Source organism: Prosopis cineraria, unplaced genomic scaffold, assembly GCF_029017545.1.
Source record: "Prosopis cineraria cultivar Desert tree isolate PC_DT_omini unplaced genomic scaffold, ASM2901754v1 PC649, whole genome shotgun sequence".
Taxonomy (NCBI): Eukaryota; Viridiplantae; Streptophyta; class Magnoliopsida; order Fabales; family Fabaceae; genus Prosopis; species Prosopis cineraria.
Genome location: NW_026555974.1, coordinates 17813 through 28127, shown reverse-complemented (window position 1 = coordinate 28127; position 10315 = coordinate 17813). Strand labels below are relative to the sequence as shown.

At 32.4% G+C, this 10315-nt stretch overlaps 1 long non-coding RNA gene across 4 annotated transcripts; it reads left to right on the top strand.

Annotated features, from left to right (window-relative positions):
- The first annotated feature begins 670 nt into the window (after positions 1–670).
- Positions 671–4525, top strand: LOC129297903 (uncharacterized). 4 transcript variants are annotated; one of them, XR_008590274.1, is made up of 7 exons: positions 671–958; positions 1165–1479; positions 1561–1674; positions 1766–2008; positions 2288–2518; positions 3027–3215; positions 3421–3826. It is a non-coding gene; the product is annotated as an uncharacterized LOC129297903 (long non-coding RNA). The 4 variants fall into 4 exon arrangements; XR_008590276.1 differs by lacking the exon at positions 3421–3826 and adding an exon at positions 4100–4525 and having other exon boundaries at positions 671–1479; XR_008590275.1 differs by having other exon boundaries at positions 671–1479; positions 3436–3826.
- The last annotated feature ends 5790 nt before the right edge of the window (positions 4526–10315 follow it).

The window sequence follows — 10315 nt, the reverse complement described above, 5'->3', positions numbered from 1 at the left end:
AAGAAGTTTTTTGTGGATTGGAGTCTACTCTTTGAAATTGCTGTTTCTCATATGATGCTCCAAGCTTTTGTGAAATTTGTTGCTTTCAATGATCATAGCTGTTATTTTGGATTGAATTATGAATAATTTGATATTGTGTCAAGACTTGTGGTAGTTTTATATTTCAAGTAGGGTATTGAATTATGAATAATTAGATATTATAGTCGTTACTGTTATTGTGAATTTATGGTTTTTGACTTTATGGATGCTATTTTGAGTTGATACATAAAACTATTATTGATTTGTGAAAGTTTTATTTTAAAATAATAAAAAAAATTGTGATTTAATGGGTAGGACGATTATTTGATGGACTAAGCAACTTAAAACTGCCCAACCAACCCTGCCTAGCCTAAACTAATAGGGCATTTTGCGGGCAGGGCTGGGCTTCAAGCTACATTTTGCAGCCCATTCATTCTTTGGGTTGGGCATCAGGCAAGCTCCTACCTAACCTAACCCTACCCATGTGCACCTCTACTTTAGAAAACCATCTACAGTACTTGATTAGTGGACTGACAAAATTACCCTCAATTAATTGCCACGTTCTACTAATACAAATACAGCATGTGAAAATTTATCGGACAAAAGTGCCCCTGTGGCTGGAATCTGGCTTCAATCGGAAGACGAGAAAAAACATGAAGCAGGTGTCTGGCTGTGCTTTCTTGGGCACTGAGTTGGGTTCCCGCCCTCCAGTTTGAAGTTCCAGATTTCCGTCCTTCACCCATTTCACTCCTTCATTTGCAGAACATTTTATAACTCCTCACCATGTTTTCCGACTATCCTATTCTGCCCCGTTAATGTCTTCCCCGTTTTCTATTCCTTTTATCCCTTCTCAGCCGGTTTGTTCGTTCCCCGGCGATCGCAATCGTGTTCAGAGTGGACACTGTTTCCAGGCGATGGCTCTAACGGTCAATCTCATTCGGTAAGTCTGTGGCTCATCTCGGGGTAAGTTGGCGGGCTTTGAAATTGTTTTTCTGTTTCTTTTTTTTTTTTTTCAAAATTTTTCTTCCCGGGTGTTGCGGTTCGCACGATCGTGGGGGAAATTTTAACTCTATGTATTTTCAAATCACTCTTACTTAATTCTTGAAATTTCACAAACCCAGAGTTTTCTGTCCCGTCTGTTTATAGTTATTCCACCAAGATAAGTGGAATATGCCAACGATCTATTGTTTGAAGAACTGTGCTTGAAGAGCCCATCATGCGACACTTTGATTCCATGAAGCGGGACGAAGCCTACGAGGCAAGTGTTCAAAGCGGGGAAAGGAAGGTTTAAGGTTGTGGGAAGAGCTGGTATGGGGATCAACAGTGTCGATCTGCAAGCTGCTACAAAGTTCGGTTGCCATTAACGCTCCCACCACCAATACCAACACCGTCACCAAGTACGGCATTGGTCTTCTCACCGCCATGGCCAGAAATGTTGCATAGGTCGACACTTCCATGAAAGTGGGTAACATTTTACTTCAGTCTCAGACAACATAATATTTTTTAAAAAATTATTGTGCACTGAGTTTGATTATTGTTTAGTTTGAAGATGGAATTGCCTTAAGGAAGGTGATCCTTAGGGTGGGTCTTTGCTAAAGTTCTCAATCCAGATGAGCTTCTTGATTCAGTGCCGCGCTGTAAAAGGGAAGAGGAAATGTATTTAATCGATCCCTTTCTATTGCAAACTCCTGTGCCTCTACCCTATTATTAATTTTGTTTTAATTATTCAGTTTCTGTCTGTCTTTAGGGTCACTGAAATCGATTCCAATGAGACGGAGAACGAAGATGAAGTACCTTGAACTTTGTGACCTCGATTCTCCAAGTCAATCCCATTGAGAAAATGAAGAAGCAATCTATGGAGTCCACAAGAAGCATCCTTGCACTGGTTACGCTGCAATGGAGGAAAAAAACGAAGCAGGAAAATAGGGACCTTGAAGGCCATAAAGTCTTGAAGCAGCTCTGAGGATGCCAAAGAAGGAAGTCACTCAATGTGAGAAAACACTCTCAATATAAGACTCAGCATGAACGTTCTCAATATATTTATTTAGGATTTGTCTATTATCTTCCCTTTCTTTTTTGTTTTTAATTCAAAAGCACCATTTTGGCCTGCTTATGGATTTTTTTTGTTAGATTGATATGAATAACCTGATGGATTAGAAAGTTAAAACATTGTTTTGACAGTTGATTCAGTTGATGCTTTCAATCTTGCTATTGTTGTTAATTCTATCACCAAAATTAGCACTGACTTTTAAGTTCTTTGAAAATCTAGGGGGTTAATCGAAGATTTGGGTTCGAAAAATTGGCTCAATTTCTACGAGGCTTTGCTTGGTGTGATTCACTTTCCTCTCTCATGATCTTACTTTCGTTGGTTGGTGTTGTTAATGGATGGAATGGGATTGACAGAAGGGTTAAATCTTAACTGCGGGCATATGTCAGCTATGACACCCTCAGAATCAGGTCCTAAGCTACTACATCTCTCTCCCGCAGCGTCTCCAAGATGGTAAGATTGCTGCACAATTGAACTAATCTTGTCGTTATCTCTTGTAATCTAATTTTTGTGCTCAGAAATTTTGGCAAATATATCATAGCTAATGATTTCAGTGCTCTTGATCTCACATGTTGCATGGTTTAAGCTTATTTCTCCAATCTTGAAATCAACCCATCATCGCGCTCAAAAGGACATTGGTAATAAAGAGTTAGTTCATTACTGTGTAATATCCCTAGGTTTTTTTTAAAATTTCGCTGGTTATGTGTTGAAAGTTGCTACAATTAGTCTGGAGCTGATGGTTTTTTTTTTTTTTTGTTGGGTCTTTGCTGGAGGAGTATTAGGGGGTATGAAAAATGATAGTGGATCATTTTATTTTACTTCAAGCATGTCATGGTTTTTTCTGCTATTAGTACTTACTATGCTAAAGATTCTAACAAGATTCTATTCATGTTTAAATATGAAATAACACTTATAGTGCTTAGATTATTTTGTGAATTTTGATATATTTATTGATTGACAGCGACCTAAATATCAATGCAAGGCTTGCCTCTGTAAACTTTAGCATGGATCATGCAGAAGTAGAGACAAGAGGAGCTCAAGCTCATAGCATCTGCACAAAAATGTATACAAGGGAGACAAACGGAGACCAAAAAACGTAGTATCTTTTGTAATAGGCATGGATCTCTTCTTGGGACTATTTGAACATTAGGTAATTCTAATGCTTGATTAGTAGGATTTATATATATGCTCCTTGAAAAGTATATATACATGCCTGTATGTATATTATTCTACTGTCTTGGAAATACATTTGTAAATTGATTTGATTATTTTTATTTATTATTTACAATGCTTTTATTACTGTACTTCATATTACCATGCTATTTTATTTTTGAAATTTAGTTCACTTTTTACAGGTTAACATTTTTCAGATTTTAGGATGTGAATGTGGTGGGCAAACATGAAAGTCAATTAGTGAATGGCAGAAGATTGCATTTTCATCACTAAGGCAAACGAAGTTGGACAACCATAACTCTTCAAGATTAATCTAGAATTGCAAATAAAATAAGATATACTCTATTCATAATGCCTCAAATTTCATAGAATTGTATAGCATTTGCACCATATCAATTTCCTTGCGACCTGTAAATACTAAGTAGCACCTGCATAGTTGTTTTATGCCTTTGCAAGTTATTACCTCTCAGCACCTGCTATTTGCTTTGTTCCTAGGCTGTCTTGTCTGAGAATTTTAATATCATCAATGTATGGATGTGTATAAACCACTGAAAGATACACTATTTATAGAGTCTTGACCATTGAGGCTTCCCGTGATAATAAGTTTGTACATATTTCTCACAAAATTCTTTGCTCTGTGCTGCCATGTACACTTCGTCTAACTTTGTTTCTGATTTTCTGCCCCGTAATATTGTGTGCTGACTTAACTCATTATTCAACCAAAGAGGAGTCATTTTCTATTACATATTGGCCCAAGCAGGGAAAAAAATTGTGATTGGACTGGTTGAATCAAAATATTTTGAAAAAATATGTTTATTTATTGCAAATGTGTGACTACGGTTTTTATTTGTGTCATCACAGGTTCTCTTTTTACTTTAGTTGTGTTGTTGCAGTACCAATTCATCAATTTTGGGCGCACATTTGCTAAAGATTCCACTGCTTTGAAATTTTATACCTTGAACATCTAATGATTTAGGAAGTATATGGAGAGGGGATGCTCATTTAGTTTAAAGATATGATTATTAATTCATTTGGAAAACTTGAGTTGCACTAATATGGGAGAAGAGTTCTTCAGAGATTAATAGGACTATTGAACAAAGGACACGTTGAACTCAAGAGCTGCGGGAAGAAAAGTTTTCATGTGGAGCAAGATGCTACCATTTGAATCTCTTTATGAGAGATCGATGGCCAAGTGAATGGATGAGAATTTTGTATATGTGGAGGGATAGTGGGAAACAAAATGACTGGGTTGTAAGTTTCTATCATAAAATTGAGCCACTTCTACCAGTGATCTCAGAAATTAAAGCAATTATTATGAGATTAAGACTTTGTTGGGAGAACGCATTTAGGCACATCAACGTTGTATTATACCATCTCTGAGTCCAAGCTATCAATGTGATCGCAAGGAACATAAAAAGTGAACATTCCTTTAGCCAAGTCATCTGAGGCTAGGATTTAGTTTGTGAATTTACTTTTCATGTGTCGACGTCATTGGTGTGAATTTTATATTGATATGTAATTATTTATACAAGCAGGGGTGGGCCTATTTGTAAAATAGAGGAGGCAATTACCCCAACATGCTTAGTAAAACATACACATAGTGATCTTAAATATTTCATTGGGCTCTATTCAAAATTTTCAACTACCCCTACTCTCCAAAAAAAAAAAAAAGAAAATTTATGTGGTTACATAAAAAATTTCATTAATTTCCTAAAAAGTTTATTTGACCAAGATCTTATTTATGCATTTGAAGATTGAACCTTAAATAGAAAGAGTTTTAAAAAGAAGGGAGCAATATTTTAGAAAATAATTTTTTATTGTTTAAATTGAAAATTTTATCACCAATGATATATACCATACAAAAGAGTTAAGTTTTGTTAGCACAAAAAAGTTTAGATGAGACAAATGTTAGGGGATTATGAACTAAGTCCTTATCAATTGAATTCACTTTCATTGGTCAAAACTCAGAAGAGTTAAGTTTTATTAATTAAAATAAAAAGCATAATTCTAATAGATATGTAATTTTTATGTTGTTATAATTTTATATTTTATGTATAGTTCTTTAATAGCATTTAATTGTAATAAAATTTTATATTTAATACAGTTTAATAAAAAAGTATAATTAATTTATTAATGATATTAATATTTATCTAATATATTCCCTCCGTTCAAAAATGTAAGGTATTTTTAACTAAATTTCACTTCTCAATAAAGTAGTTACTTACTTTTAAACTAACATTATCTTTTTATATTTATTCCTATTAAATATCTTATAATAAATATAAAGTCATTATCAATAGGGGGCACATTTGAAAAAAAAAGTAATGATTACACCTCGAAAGACTTAAAATGCCTTATTTTTTAAGATTAAATTTTTTAAAAAATGTCTTACATTGTTGAATAGAAAGAGTATAAATTTGGAGAATTACAGTTAGGTTCCACACAAGAGAATTAATTACTGCAAGATCTATTGACAACTGAATTAAATTACACTTTAATATAATTGTCCCTATAAATTTTGCCCTCACAAACTGATTTTTCTAGATCGTCACTGTATACAAAGTTCTATTTGATTTGCAATTTATTTTTCTTGTATTAGTTATAGATTATTTTTTTCATCCTCGGACTAAATTCTTTTTTTGTTATATTATTGGGTTAAAATTTATGTACTTTCTACTCCTCTTTTTATCATGAATGGATCCATTGAATAATTGTTAGTTTATTTAGTTTGTTATAGTATTTTGATTGTGCTGAATACTTTGGATAACAAATTCAATTAGTTTTTCTTTTAATAAACACTATATTATTATTATTTTTAATTAAAATAGCTCCCTTCATGCGTGATGAAATTTTCCCCGTACGATTCTAGTTTACCTATTAAAATTTCATATAGACATTTAAAACTACAATATTTTTTATATATTTTATGTAGAATAATAATAATAATTTTATTATATATTAAATATGAATATGGATTGTTGAAAAGTTTTGATTTATTGATGATGAGGGAAATAAGCGGTGAGGGAAAAGGAGACACTTTTAGTCTAAAAAATTGGAAGCGAAGCTTTTGCAGATTCGAATGACCGCAATCAAATTCAAAGGACAAATTGAATGAAAAAAAGATGTATGAGTGTTAATTTATCTTATTTTGGGCAAACTTAGGATGATATAAAAAGTCTCATATTAAATAAAATTTGTAAGATTATCCTTATTATCTCCGGCACTTAGCTAACAACCCTAAGGTATTCATGGTATTAACCCAAACGAATCATCTTAGTATATTTTAAATCAGTTAACTACAGTTAAAAATAATAATTTCACCATGAAAGAAAAAAGGACCACTCAGATAGTACCAAGTGTCCTACTATTTTCAAACCATTAAATCAAAACAAATAAAATGGAATCCCAAGTTTTTAAAAGTTAAAATACCATAAACCAAGTATAATCAATATAAATCAGAGTTTAAAGCATAAGATACTATAATGTAGTTAAATTGAAATATAGTTGAAAAATAAACCAGATAGTAAAATTAGAGGGTGTGTCGCGAGTCAAGGTACACAAGCCATAGCTTCGCCTCTTTGTGTAATGCATTGTGATGTATTGCACAAATACTGATAGCATAGCTTGCTGTCATATGATAGCATCGAGGCCAAACTTCTGGCATGTCCCAATTCTTTATTTAATGTCCGATCAATATAATTTAGGTATTTATAAAAAGCTCTTTTTAAGCTCTAATTAATGGCACTAGTCTCATTTTAAAATTTCATCTCAATTGAAAATTAGATACCCATTTATAAACTTGCATAATTTATTAATTTCACACTTTAAATACAAATTGGGTATCTAAAACCCCTATTGAGTGCCAGAAGCTCACAATCAACCATAGATTACATTCAATCGACTCAAAATTACTTGTGTAACATACCACAGAAATACAAACACACATTTATCATCTTTCCAACCCTCAACCCTTTAATCTCAAAAATAAAAGAGGAAAGCAATTTCGTATCAAAATTCAATATAGCCATCCACTAACATGCATATATAGTCAAATCTATACTTACGCTAGTATTTTGGCCCTGCCTTAACATATCAAATTATAAGCACAACCACAAGGGCTAAAATACACCAATCAATATCAACAATAAAGTGCAAGTAATTATCAAAAGTATGAATCCCTTATTGGCAATTATCAATATTAAATACAATTAATCAAAATAATCAAATAATCAATCCTAAGCCTCTGAAGCTTTCCTTCTATCTTACCTCATGCTAGTACTTATAAATTATTAAATAGAAAGGGATAATACAACTACTTAATAATGAAGGTCAATCTAACTTATACAAATGCAAGTCAAATAACCATAAAAAATGCAAGTGGTATAGTAAAAGACATCATATAATCACCATAACTATCAATCTAGTACAGTCACAATACTAACAATCACGTGACCTTGAACAAATATATGCATAATATCAAAATAATAACAACCATGTTACTTACAAGATGCTATGTATTATCAATACCATTCTTATATTATCCTAATACCTTCAAATGAAGTCATGGGCTATTAAATCAGTGGGTTTGTTTGTATGAATAAACTACCCAAGCTCTTTAATTATGAGAAGCCACCTAGCTAAAGCTATTACTCTCACTCTTGAACCACGACTTTCCCAAATAACACATTATGTGGTGTCCTGTCTTTAAACTAGTTTTTTTGTTGAACAAGTAGAAACTAGTTAGGTTTGATTCTTTCGATAAACCATGAAATAGTTTCTCATTGAACAAGTGAGACATTAAATAATCGATAAACCATCAAGCTCTAATGGCAGTCTTGCCACCAATAATAATCATATACTCAATTCATAATTAACACATAGCATGCATATCCCTAATCAACATGTTCTTTGCATGCAAAGCATTCAAACATCATATTTAAGCATGTAAACTCTCATGCTTTATACCTATCACATCATCCATCATTCCCATATCAACATAATTTACCAAATCACTATTACATCACAAATTTCAATTTCATGATTCATGACATTGATACCATGTGCATTCTTTTCAATCTTTGCCTAACACTCATAAATTAATAGAAGCAAGATCATGCTTATCACAATAATATAAATGTTTATTTCATGCCATCCCTGCATTTTCACATTTTAAAAGTTACATTTCTATTTTCAAAGCAAATCACAAATATCTATAATTAACTAACAAACAATTGCATAAGCTAAATTTTTTTTGATTACTTGAAATCTTTAAAAGGTCAAATATTTACCCATCAATAACAACTACTTTTAAAGCTTTGCCAAGCTTAAATGGTGTCAAAAATGATTAATCTATAATTTATCATACCAACAATCATTAATATCCTCATTAACAAAATCTTAACTCTCTATTTTAATACTTTAACTACTCGACATCCCAAGCTCTTGTAGTCAATCATACCCATTGAGTTTCTTAACTCCTATTAGCTCTAACAAACCTTATTAAACTCTTTAAACCATATTTGTTATAGCCCAACCACCTTAACCACCATCATTAATGGTATTTAGGACATAAATTCATCTTTTTAAGAGAGCACACTCTCATGGACATTCAAAATCATTAAACTTAGGTTTAGTTAACTCAAAGAACTCTTATTAATTTTATTTGAATCAATAAGTTTGAATCTATAACCCTATAAGTTTGAAAATTATTTTCTAACTACAAACCCTAGATAGAAGTAGTATAGAAAAGAAAAAAGAAAGGTAGTGAAACTTATTAGAGGTGATAGGAAGCTCCAATCCTTCACAAATAGAAGAGTTAAGTCGTGCTCCTCATCCCTCTCTCAGAAACTCTATTTTTATCCCTCTCTCTTTTTGCATGCAACTTGTGTTCTTTATCAAAATTTTTGGCCATACATCATGGCACACGCAACACGCATCGTGGTAAATAGCACACAAAAGGATCTTTTCCTTTTTTGAGTGATATGCCACGGCTCATGTAGCATATGCTGCGATGTATGGTACAACAAAGGGCCTCCTAAGTTATCTTCCTCTTTCAGAGCACAAATGACCTAACTTTACTTTGAGCCTAATCCCCAAGCTGCAACCATAACCTATTAGGTCCATTAGCCCTCTTTAACCATCCAAACACATACAATTACATGCAAAATTACTTATTTACCCTTAGTTAGATAAATTAATCAAATGGTTAGTTTTCAAGATGTCATAAAATTGAGTTTAATAATTAATACTACTTTTGTCCTAAATTATAAAATACTTTTAGATGAGATTTTCATATGGTTAGTTTTTAAGATGGTTTTATTAATGATACTTTTTCAATATTACCCTTCCCTCATATTCCCTCTCTTTAATATTCTTTACAAATTGAGTATTAAATGAAGGGCATTTTTAAAAGTTTATATTTTTGTCTTTAAAAAGTAAGTTGTAAAATGTATTTAATGAGTTTTATTAATATATGTAATTTTGTCTAAAAGTGTCATGTCATTTGGGACGAATGGAGAATAAAATAAATAAGAATGACCTATTAATTCAAATACTGAAGTTTTGAGTTAATATGTGATGTCCTTCCATTACTCTTTATCCTATTTCTCATCTCCCAAGTTTTCAAGTGGTCGCACATCATTTTTAACAATTGATATCAAAGCCAAGTTTTGCCTAAGACCTGAGGCCCTGTTTGGAATGCAGACTTCGATTTAGAGAGATTGCAATTAAGACTGGTACTGGTATTAATAGTGGGAGTGGGAATGATGGTTTAAAATTATATTTGGTATGAGCAATACGTGTAGGAAATACTTACTTTTATTTTATTTTATAATTAAACATAAATTATGAAAAGACTATAATATCCCTTACACTTGAAAAAAAATTGTGACCTAGCTCATGAGAAGTGACCATGGCAAATCCAGAGAAGTTGACCATGGCAACTTTAGTTTTGAAACTCTGTTCAATTTCAGGTTCAAACGCGACAGACTAGAGAAGTCGATAACTTCTCTGACTCAAATTTTTCCTCTTCCTCTATCTCCTGTCAGATCTGGAGAAGTCAACCATAGCAGCTTCAGT